This window comes from Polypterus senegalus, chromosome 2 (assembly GCF_016835505.1).
Source record: "Polypterus senegalus isolate Bchr_013 chromosome 2, ASM1683550v1, whole genome shotgun sequence".
Lineage (NCBI taxonomy): Eukaryota > Metazoa > Chordata > Cladistia > Polypteriformes > Polypteridae > Polypterus > Polypterus senegalus.
The window spans coordinates 273,632,134-273,645,253 of record NC_053155.1 but is presented as its reverse complement, the minus strand read 5'-3'; the positions used below and the strand labels follow the sequence as shown (position 1 = coordinate 273,645,253).

Below are 13,120 nucleotides of genomic sequence, written 5' to 3'. Positions count from 1 at the left end.
ATAAGTATGTTCAATTCTAATCATTTTACATTTAGTAAACACTTATACTTTGTTTATCTACTTATAGATATTTCATGTTAAAGGTGTAATGTAACTTGTTACCATACCTACATTTTTGTTATTCTTGTTATATGTATAGTTGTGCCTTTATTGGGTTAAAGCTGCAAGACAAAAAATTCCTTCAGGATTAATAAAGCGTCTATCTATCTATCTATCTATCTATCTATCTATCTATCTATCTATCTATCTATCTATCTATCTCTATCTATCTATCTATCTATCTATCTATCTATCTATCTCAAAAATCAAAGTCAAAAGGCAGAGCTTTGATTCAAATAACCAGTAATTAACATTCATAGCACACAATTTGCTAGATTTCGGCCAATATTGTATACTAATGACTGTTTTGGGGTAAATTTTACATCTGTACACTGATGAAGTCACAAACAGTGTGTCAATGTGCAGCATGGGAAACTCCCCATGGAAATAAATAATACAAAAGCCACACCCGTTGCTAAAAAAAAAAAATGGTGTCAGGAAAGATGCTAAACTTAGTCAACTTCCAAAGTGAAACAAAATAATATTATGATTCCCTGAGTGTGCGAAGAACCTCAAAATGACACAGATTTTGTTAGCTTCAGGGAAGCCTAAGAAAAACTAGACAGAAACCCAAATCTTAACATCTGCTAAATGACAAGGTAATTGCCTATAGAAATTTTGATCATTTTCTTCAAATTAAAAGGGTGCCTACAACATATTGTATTAACAGGAGGACTCACATGTTGGAAGGCACCTGTGCTGATGTCAAACAAATACAGTAACATGGCATTACTCTGGGCACCTTGAAGAAATCCAAGTGACCAAAGAAATTAGTGACCGATTTAAAGACAGGGAAGTGGATAAAATCATTGTCAGGGGGTAGGCAGGAGTTACAGAAACCAGAGGAAACAAAGGAACAATCGTCAAAATAGAAGCAAGATCCAAAAATGTAAGTCAAGTAAAATGCTGTAAAAAGATCATGATCATTGTTAGAAATCCTTTACTTTGACTATAATAATTCTTGAAAGATCTATTGGAGTTTTAAAAATATCCAAGCTCGGTTACTGAGTTCTCTGCACTGCCTTGTTAAACAGTAGCAGCGTAATGACATCAGTTATTATGCAAGGGTGAAGACGGCACCTTGAGGATAAAGCATAAGGGGTTGTGAAAACAAGCTCTGCTCTGAACTGGAAAGACTAACAGGCATCACAACAACTCAATATGCAAAACAAAACTTGTGAATCCAACAAACATAGCAAAACCCCAGACTGTCCCTTTTTTGTTGATAAAATTGTTTGCTTGCATTTATTCAGAATCTTGGACTTTGGTAAATGTATGGGACCTTCTTAATAAAAGCTTTAGTTAAAAGATTATGTACATCATCGGTGTCAGGCAACATGACTACCAACGAGTATCGTTTCCAGCAGAAGCAGAAGAAATGGCCAGTGTTGATGGTGTTACCAAAAAAATATGAAAAACAATTGAACTAAAGAGAATGGCTAGTTTCTTTCATTAGGGGCAGGTTAGTAATCAGGTTTTACTCAGAAACCTTGCTGCTCTTTTGAAAATCAGTTTGCACAGAAGAAGAATCTTCAGCTCTGGATGTGCCTCCTGGAAAGATTCAATTGTTAAAAACCTGAAAACATAATTAAAAACAAAAATTGCAACCAAACCCTTCTTAAAAAAATAAAAGAAAACTATGAATCAACACAATATCAAACCAAACCCACGTGTTGCCGTTACTCTCATCACCACCAACAAGTGTGATTACCATAAATAATATGGCCACAGCCATGAAAAATGAATACAAAATTGTGGACATAAATAAGAATTGTGACAACATGATGCCAAATGGTGTCATAAAATAACAAAAACTGATAATAATCAGAAAAATCAAATCAGCAAAAAATAAATGAAACTAAATTCCAGAGAATAAGACACCTGGCTTCATGTCAAGAATAGAGGTGTCCACTCAGAAATATTAAATAGTGAATAGCATGCATTGTGTCTGAAAACCAGATTAATATCTCCTTACAAAGGAAAATCCCTATTATGGAAAACATCTCTTATCTGAATATTTCAGCATGTACAATGTCTAATAGTCTACTAACAATGTCATTTGTGCCACTGAATTCCAGAACATGGATTTCCAAATGTTGTGAGTAATTTTTGTCTCCAATCTGCTTTGTGGAGTTTTAGCCAACCCTTGTGACGATTTGGAGGTGCTCTGCTATTTAGCCTTCTTTGACAACCCCACGGATTGATTTCCCTATCACAATTACCCTTTTACTTGATTAAATCTTTCTCTCTTAGCTCTATGTCATTATCAACTTGGACATTCTTCCTTAAGAAGCATTAATAAATTTGAACCATGCTTGCAACTGAGGTTTCTTGCAAACATTCTCTGGAAATCCCTCTTCTGTCAAAGTTACAAAGATCTCATATCTTAGTCACTTTAGTTACAGGTATAGGCAAAAATCAAAGCCCCACACTAATGTTCACAATCACAGAGCAACTTTGTGAATCCTCATAATTCCTTTTACTTTGCAACTCATATTTACCAAAATATTTCTATTTTTTTTTTTGCTAGTGGCACTATTTGAATATTATATTTAATTTGGTGCAAACTTTGCAGTAAAACTAAAACTACTGCAGGGCCCAAATGAATTTTAACAACAGTACTAAAATCTAAAATCTTAATCTCTTCTAGCACTTGCTTAAAATTAAGACGAGTCCACAAGGATATATTTAATTATTAGGGCAGCAAATTAAGATCTTACTTTAGGGATAAACCAGACAGAAATTGTAGGCAGGGTTCAGAATACAAAAGAAAACCTCTTGATCTCTGTTAGCCTTTCTATTTGAATTTCCTACATTCAGTTTTTAGTAAGAAGTTCCAAAGCTAAAACACTGAACTAAGCGTGTCATCATCTTTCATAAAGACATATATCTTATAGTGACATACTGTATGATATAGGCACTGCGCACCCAAACCCTTTAATGGATAAAGAAAGAACATTGATAGATACGTGGATGAATGGTTACATGTAGGATGACATAATGTTGCTGCCTTAAACATTTAAGATTTTGGGTTCAGATTAGGTTAAATTAGATAAACTTAATTTGTTCCAAGGGGAACTTTAGAAGCACAAAAAAGCAGAAACATAAAAAACAAGGATACGGACTCATAGGACAAATAATACAATCAATCAATCAAAAATAATGTATATTGTACAGAAATTGAAAAATAAACTGAAAGAGTATCAGTATTTAGTTTTGATCAATGGGAGGGAGCACTGAATTATCTGCTGAAGTAAGCCCCTGGCTAAAAGAGCTCTAAGATAGCCCTTCCTGGATTGCCACACCATCCTCTATCCCACCACAGCTTCCAGTATGTCCAGGGTTCGCTAAGTGATGAATCAAGCTTTCCTGATAAGTTTGTTCAAGCATTGTGCATCTTTTGAGGTCAAGTTACTTTCCCAGGACACTGTAGCATAGACCAACACTGGCAACTACTGACTGATGAAACATTTCTAGCAACTTGCTGCATACACCAAAAGACCTGAGTCTCCTCAGGAAGTAATGTCTACTCTGGCCCTTTTTGTGCAGTACCGCTGTCTTGTCAGACCAGTCAGGATCTGGTTACAGTCTGACTGGAGTATGCAAGTTCTAGCCCTGTATACATTTTTCTCCTTATCCCATAGATGTGACTCATGCCTATTAGCAATTCTAAACGGGCACAGTGAAGTGGGGAGTGAATGTGGCTGTGTGTTTGAACGTCCTTTGCAGGGCTGCTTCCATTGTGCACCTGATTCTGCTCGGATTGGCACCAGTTTTTCGCAATTCTGAGTTCAATAAATTCTGAACATGGGGAAGGGGGTATTTTAATGGATTGTTGCATATGACAGTCACCAAATTGAACTTGAAACTAAAAACAATAAATAGCAATGCCAGTATAATCATTTGATGGCAAGATGGTAAATTATCAGAAAAAAACAGAGTTAAGGTAATATAAAGTGCTTTATCTGTTATCAGTTTTCTGTCCAAATTCTTTACTGCATCCACTACTCATACTAATATATACATTCATATACAGTTACTTTAGAAGTGTGTAGATTGGAAGAATAGAAAATACATATTAGGCAATAATAATTCAAGACAATTTGGACAATTTTTAAATATGGACAAAAAACTAGAAACTGGAGTTCAGGGTAGGTGAGTGCAAAAAGCTGCTGTGGATAAAAAGAACAAGCATTATTATCACAAGGTGGAAGTTGCAGAGTTGAAAGAAATATATTCTGAGAGGAATTTAAGAGGTTTATGATAAGACAGAGTTTGTCATTAATGCATATAAACACATAAGTTTTATAAACTGGAGGAGAGCAGTTAATCAACCTATTTAGATCTTTCCTTTTATTATATGACTTGGCAGTCTGTTCTTGAAATCTGCAGCCCTTTGCATAATAATATCCTTCCAACTTTCTGTCTTGACTGCACTTCCACCAAATGTTGTGGTCCTGGTGGTGTTCTCAAGGCTGGTATGAGGGATAAATTCTGAAATTCTGAGAGAGAGCAGGAATGTTTTGATTGACATGAATCCTTTGCAACCACCAAGTGAAACTTTACATTCAATTTCAGTCCTTAAGTGAAGTAAATACAAATACTCACTCCTGAAATGTGATATTAAAAAATCTTTAATTAATTGATATTTCACCATTCTCTTAGTAAACTTTGTTTAATCAAAAGAAAATATAGTTGAGTCTTTGACTTCCTCAAACATTCACCTTCCTTAACATATTCATAAATCAAGACAATGGCAATCATTTTCTGATCTGCTTATTCCTGAACAGGGTCGCAGGGTGCTGGAGCACATCTCAGCTAGCATAGTGCACAAGGCAGGAACAAACCCTGGAAAGATCACCGCAAGACAATGTGTTTATAAATATTAACGCAAGGTAAACACTCTATATGTGCCTTATACTCAACCTATGTGCGTAAGAAGTTCAGTTCTCTTACTAAACAAACAATACAGACACAAAGGGAAAATAAAATTGAAGGTAATACACTTTACTCTGTAACTGACACAAAAATGTTGAGAAATTGCCACAAAACTAGTTTAACATTTTCTCAACCTACTGTTTTTGTTCCCTCTTGCAAAATTTAAATATGAAAGAGAGCTTGAGTGGCCGTGAGTTGCACAGATCATTACTTTTGGTGTGAATTAGTTTTTGTGGTTAGCATAGTTATTGCAGATGATGAATCAAAACTTCTGCGGCACACATTAGGTTAGTAAAATTGTTTATAAAACCCAAAACTGATGGGTAGCAACAGTTCCTTTTGAGAAGGTGTTGTCCCTTTTGCAATTTCTGGCCCCATGGTATCAGGCCAGGCCAGTACATAACTCACTATTTAACTGAAAGAATCCTGATGGTTTAACTTTGTTAGAGTCTTTGAAAATGTAGGTCCCATAGTTGCCAAAAGAAAAAGATGTCGCTTTTAGTGTGGAGAAGTGCTCGGTTTCATTTTGCTGCATGGCTTCAAATGCTGTCATTTTCACATCCTGCAAACTGTGGTCTCACTAATATATTATAATTTAAATAGCAAAGTACCTGGTGTTCCCTATGTATATTTGTAGAATGGGTTAAGGAATGAATGCAAAGATTTACGTATTTTTTAAATGGTGACCCAGTTCTTAATGTCCGCTGTCCTATCCATACCCACACTACCTCTCTACCAATGTCCCTGCTCTCATAAGTGGAAAATTTGTTCTTTTTGGGACTGGTTAGATTCCAGAATTGTGGTGATTTCTAGAGATGGTCTAACCATGAATGCTGTTGTTTTCGCTTGGTAGAGTAATATATTATTCTACTTTCCCCTTTTGTATTATTAATATGTAGCCTTTGTCAGAATGACTCAAATCTCACAGACTTACTGCTGTTTATAAGGTATTATAGTATATAACTTCTCCCCACCTTCCCTTCTACATCTATAACCTCAGGCAATTAGGTGGAGTAAAAGACGAGCAGGAGTTAAGTTACGCTTTAAATAATGTATTATTGATAATATTCATAAATAATAACAATATGCAAAGTACATTAGAATATTGGTAACCATACCACCTGATAAATGGTGATGTGTTGTTTCAGGCGGCACACAGACTTGTTAGTTTTTTTATATGTCTCTAGTTAAGGCATCATTTGTGGTCAGCTTTCTTCAGAACAGGCTACATGCCAGTCTCAATATGGCTGCCGAGCTGTGCTCTTCATTGTGTTGTCCTTTTCAGTTCATGGCGTGAGATGGTCTTTCATCAGTTTGGTAAGAGAGGGGGTGGGGGGTGTAAATCAAGCATATTTATAGATTTTCTGTCCAATCCTTAAGCCAATAGGGCATCATGGTACTTAAAGGCTTCTGATAAAAGCCAGTTCCAAACAGCCATCCTTCAGACCAATGGGGGGACACAATACCTGGACACCTGCCCTCCAAAACCATGTGTTAAGGTAAAGCTTGGCAGATGGGCAGCCAGGCTTTCCTGTGGGGGTTGACTGAGAGACCTCAGCAGAGAAATATTAGCCAAACTTGTTTGAGGCAGTTCCCCCAACCCTGTTGTAAAATTACAAAGAGACTCATTCCTAAAAGGGGGAAGGGGTTCTTAAACCATCAAACCATTGCTGTTACTATCTAAATTATAACACTAATATTACATTGCTTTGTCTAAGTTACAAATAAAGACATACAAAATATTTATCAACTTGTATGCAAAATTTCACATCACAACAGCTGTCATGTCTGACTCATCCTCTTAGTTCAAAATGTACAGTTCATAGTGCTTAAATTATAAAGATAAGCCAACAAAGAAGACATTAAACAACATCCCTTTCTGTCGGTACTGCACTTCCACGCTCGGTCAAGTCTCACCCAACACAAATATGCACAATGCTCAATTTGATATTATACAAAGTTGTAGATGGAAGCAGCATGCAGTATTGCTCAGGTAGAGATGTTAAGCTCTGGTCATTGTGTCTGCTTCTCTGGCTTCAGTCTCTTTGGATGTTTCACTTGCTCCAAGTCAGTAGGTGGAAATGGTGTGCAAACTGTAGCAAACATTGGAAAAACACTGGGACCACCTGGGTCAACATTTTGGATTCTAAAATATTCTGTCTTAGTTGTATGGTCATAGAGATCAACTGTGCAAAATTTGGACCAGACATTAAAGGGTGTAGGACTGTATAGGGAACATACAGACAGATATTCTATTTTATATTTACAGATTATGATGCTTGAGCTTTTGTACTTGTTTTTAATGACAGGGTAGGCAGGGCCTGCCCATTGCGGCACTTCCTGTGTGATTTTGGGCTATATAAAAATAAACTGTATTGTATTTTATTGTATTTGAACTAAAATGAGAGCCACTCTTTGAACTGTAGATTATTTATTGCATTCAAGGATTCAAAATTCTTCAATCCTTTACCAGCTTATCCATCAAAATGTATCAACCTCTTAAAATCTACACTTGATGACACCAGTGACAGAATCTTTGTGATGGACAAGTAGCATATTGGGATGGGCATGTATTCCAGATGGAAGCCAGAAAGCACACACATTAGTGTGATGGATCTGGGTGAGGAATTCGAATTGTAGGTCTGTGAGGCAGCCATGCTACCTATTACACCACCATTATTATTATTTGTATAAAAAATATGATAATTTCACCATTATTATTATTATTAATTGTAAAAAAATATAACTTCTAATTAATATTTAATAAAGGGATTTTCTTTCTACTTTTGTTAACATTAAGGACAGGCCCTTCTCCAGGTAGGATTGGTCACAATTTTCCTTTTCATACTACAGTAGATATGCAGTAGTGCATGTTGCTTTGGAAGAGGAAAAATGTAATTCCAGTTTCAAAGATGTAGTGAAAAAGTTATAATTACTGTATATGTTTAAAATATAAATGTGTATGCAATAATTAATATATCTGGGCTGTCATACAAAGAAAGGGAACTGAAAAAAGTACAGGCAATTCAAGCGTTTCCAGTAATGCAAACTTATCTGCAAATCTATTTAATTAACAACCATATTAAATGATGCCTGTAGCAGTATTTGCACAGTTAACTGAGCTCTTATAATTTAATATAATCTACAGTATATGAGTATTATCTTACAATTAGTACCAATATCCATTAGGTTAAATGTGCACAGATGGTTTACACTGAAACCAAACCTTTTTTTCAAGAAAATACTTTGTAATCTGCCATAAAGTGCCAAAGGGGGAACAACTCAATTCTATTAGAAATTATTATAAACTTAAAAATAATACTAACATATAATAATATTGTAGCATCCCAGCTGGGTTGAAGCCTGGAGGGAAACTGACTGTTGGGTCTAGTGGGGAACAGCACTGAGGACTGATGTCAGGGATGTGATTGGCAGTAAAGGGAAGAAAAGGGGCGGCACCCTGAACAGAGGGGAGGGAAATAGAGGCAGGGATTTCTGTATGGTTCAAGGGACAGCTAAGAAGTGGGAATGGGAGGCTATTTTTTGGTCAGTTGATGGTGTTTCTCAGGGCCATAACAATGACAGATTTATAGATAATTGTGAATACTTCAGGTCTTTAGTTATTCTTGTACATTTGTGTATTTTTTTTGACTGTTTGAGTAAACTGTTTTGCAATCCTTTTTTTTCTTTTCGAACCTGTCAGAATGAGATTGGTACAGTAATTTATTTATCAAAATATTGCTAAAGAAATATAAAATAAAAAGTTTAAATTTAGGAAGTATTGGATTGATGAAAAAATAATAAACTCCTCAGAAATAATCAATACTAGAATTAAACAATTGGGGTTTTGTAGAATTTCATTTCAGCATGTCAGCAATGACAGAATTTATTTAAACTTTAATGGTTTTTTTTTTAATGAAAAAAGTATATACACAAAATTAGCTATTTTTTCTTTTTCTGTTGGAATGTAAGGCAGATCAAAATACAAAAAGGCAGTGAAGCAAATGTATATTAATATGATTTGTATATTTATTAACAACTAGGAATATACAGCAACCTCTTAAATCTGTTAAAATGTCTTCTTTAATAAAGTGTTACAATAAAAGTTTTGAACAAGCTCTTATAATGAGCAAACGTTTTAATATCTCCTGAGATACAATCCATCTATTTTTTTTTTTTTTTGATTTCAGGATCAGCGAGGACAGGGCTTATCATGACTGAAACAGGCATACTGCAGTAACCAACTGTGATGGGATGCCACTGTCATACTGGGTGCACCTATGCACACTTATCCTCACAGACTCAGACTAGGACAATTTGAAGATTTTAATCAACTGGACACTGACGCTTCAACTGTGGGAATCCAACACAGCCATACATTCAATGTTTTAAGATGGGCTCTGGCCTCCACTAAGCTTGAAAAGCAAAAAAATGCTTCATATAATGAATGGATGGAACTTCATAGCAACCAATTTCTGAGCTTTTTCACATGAATGGTACATTATTAAAAAGTACACATACTGAATTGTCACAGTTTCCTATGTCTAAACCAAGGCAGAGGCAACCATCAGGAAGGCTGTTCGAGAGCTCTGGATGCCTCAGAGCTGTTCTCCTCTTCCTCTAGGAAGGAACCAGGAACCAACTATTTTGTGAGAGTAAATAGAAGTCTGAGGAACTGAGTACTGCTCTTGAATGTCACAGTAGGAACAGCTTTGTCACCCTTTACAGGCATCCCCTAGTGGGAGAGACATAAAAGGAGAAACGAACAGCAGAAGGGCAGCTTGTCTTATTTCATAAATGTCATCAAAACTCTAAGTGAGAGGCTGCTCCATACACTCCCAACAGAAAGATAGACCTAAAATTAATAAATTAATCTGACTGACTCACTAACTATGGAAGATTATTGGTGCTAAAATTAAATTGAATCAAATGTGTAAATTACTTTGAAATTATGTGGGCTATTTAATGTTGCCAGTTTTTCTGTATTATAATTACAAACATATTAACTAAATGATCGATCGTTTTTCACTACAATTTACATTTTTCATGTTAGTATAAATGGAATTCAAAAGTGCATTGCATTTTAATTCATGTCCATAGAGCGATGTCATAAATAAAAGCAAAGACGACATATTGTATTTTGCATAGCGGTACCTCTGTGCATATTTCATTTCGATTTGAGGCCACGATTTTATCGTGCTATATATAAATTCCAATCAGCATCAAATGGTGGGGCAAGGGGCTTCGACGGTTGGGTTGGGGGAAGACGTTCCAATCACGAGTGCATTGTACTTGGAAAGAAGGTGAACATGGTGTTGATAAACTGGGGATCCACTGTCTCATTGAATGGGTAGAAGCTGGCATTCTAAATGACGACTTAATTCTCTTGCATGTCAAAATAACAGAAAACTATATTATCTGTTTATCACAGAGGCTATCAATAAAAAGCTATGAAGAAACCAAGCTCAGTGACGATAAGAAATGTTTCATTATATTCTGTATCAAGTTGACAACCCACACCTCAAAAATGTACTGCACTACTTAATTTAGCATGTACAAAAATAAATCAACTTTAGACAACTTAATATAAGAATTAACTTTTTCAGCCAGACCTAAGACATAATTTTCAATGTTTCAGTTAATTACTCAGCAGTCCATATTGGGTAAACTTATGCTCGCCACCAGAATACATAGAATTTAGAAGTGGAATATCTCTTTCCCCAACTATTGATGCCCCTTGCCCCACCTTTTGACACTGATTGGTCATTTGATTACTTTTAGTTTTGGCACAATTAAAGCGTGGTCTTGAATCAAAATCCAACAAACGCAGAGCTATCGCTAAGCAAAAAGCAGTATGTCTGCTTTGCTTTCAGTTATGACATGCAATCTATGAACATGAATAAAAATGCAATGCACTTTTGTATTGAATTTTAAACTGACAATAAAATTGCCAGTGAAAAGCACTTGATCGATAAAACGGTACCAAAATCAAATGTCCCACTTGAATATGTATTGCATTTCAACATAGTTAACATGTTGGATTACATTTAATTTAAGCCTTAAGTATCTCAGCACACTGTGAAGTTATGAAATAAATACTACCAGTAGTTTAAGAATGTTTTTATATGTTTCAGGCATTTTTACATGCTCTGTTCTTTTGTAATTCATTTCTGTTGCTGATATATATATATATTTTTGATTGCATTTAATTAAGGTCACTGTTTTTGACTATTGTACTTGTTGTCATCGACATTTCATTGTGCAGTTGCCCATGTGCAGGTGTCAAATGCTGATACATTATGCAATGGCAGCATGTTGCATGTTGGTTGGACGTGAAAGTATACAGAATTTGTTGCATTCATAAGCTAAAACACCTGCATCATTGTTTGTTGTTTGTGTGAAATTTCCATGAACAAAGATACATTTAGTGGTGTCTTAAGACAGTGGATATCCCACCTGCCACTTCACAGCCTATAAACCTAAAAAAAAAAAAAAGAAATGAAAAAACAAAGCTGATATTTAAAAGGACTCAATCATTCTTTCAGAAAACTGAGAACAGAGTTCTGTAGCCCTTGCTAGATACAGAAAGAGAACAAAAGAGAAACACTGGGCTTTCCAAAGTGTGTTATCTCCTCTCTATCAGGTGGCTCAGTGGAGTTTCTTGTGTAAATACAATAGATGGCACAGGACTGGCACTTTAAATAATGCCCCAATATCCTTAAGTAGTCATAAATCCACATACAATATGTACTGCAATACATGCTTCACAATACAATACTGCCACAATACATTGCACTTTCGTAAGAATGGACAAAATAATAAATAATACATATTATTTTTGGAAAAAACAAAAATGATTAACTCTAAAACAATAAAACACTCAAAATGTACTGTATATTAAATACAATAAAAATGTAAATATTCTTCATCCACCAAAAATATATTTCTTTTTTTATTCAGTTTTACACTTGTGAAATTGACTGCAAAATGAAACTTATCTGTTTCACTCATCCTGCACAGTTCTGTACCTTGGAACTTTGAAACTCAATCCAAGCCCTCTTAACTAAACACACATGTTGTGAACATAAGAGGCATTAACAGACATGAAATGCACATTTGCTGTTTTGATTTTTACGAAGTCATAGTCCAGCGAAACTGTGCAAACTGTAGTATTACAAATTTTAACATTTCAAAATGAAAATATACTTCAATTTTTAAAGATGGTACCAAAGTCTAATGTCCCGCTTGCATAAACATCACATTCCAATATAGTTAACACATTGGATTACATTTAATTTTGGCATGAATAATCTTCCTTAAGTATCTCAGCACACTGTAAAGTTATGAAATAAATACCGTACTACCAGTAGTAAGGAAAGAATTGTGTATGTAATTCTTAAAGTTCAGAATTAACATTAATTAATTTTAGTATAATTACTTCATATCATGCTACCTGAGGCGATCGCATCATTTCCTCACTTCTGCACCAGCCCTGCTTTGATATATACCAGCCATACTTTACATCTTATTGTCTAACTTCTCTTTTACAATTACAGGAAATGGCAATTACCCCTGTATTACCTGAAGCTACTCAAGTTAAACAGATTACATATTTAAACAATGCTTGTATTTATCAAGCATCTCGAGTAAAAAACTCCCTCAAAAATCTCATGAGTGAAGCATATATTATCCTACTCTTAGCAGTAGGAGTAAATGCATTTGATCCTTTTCCAGGATTTAGCATACTCCTAACTTCACCTGGATTTTGGAGAGTTTGTGAGCTCTCCTAACTTGCTAGGAGCTGCTAGAAGATGCCATTCAGGCAGAGATTGACAAGTACATCCTGCAAAAGGCTGAAAGCTTTGAAAATGCTGGACAACAATAAACTTGTAGAAAAGTATTGATTTGAAACAGTTAAATTATATTTGTAATGAATCTTGTTTTTTACATGGTCAGTCCATCTAAACAAAGAACCTAAGTGATATAGTCAGAATGAAAGTGTTGATGACATTACTTTGTTGGCCAAAGGGAAAATGCAAATGATTTGTGTATGTCACAACCAACCATTTCTGAAGTTTTACAG

General features: G+C 35.1%; 1 protein-coding gene across 1 annotated transcript in view; it reads right to left on the bottom strand.

Annotated features, from left to right (window-relative positions):
- ptchd1 (patched domain containing 1) overlaps positions 1-13,120 on the bottom strand; it is a 169,760-nt gene that overhangs the window by 110,305 nt on the left and 46,335 nt on the right. The gene's annotated exons all lie outside the window — the stretch shown is intronic.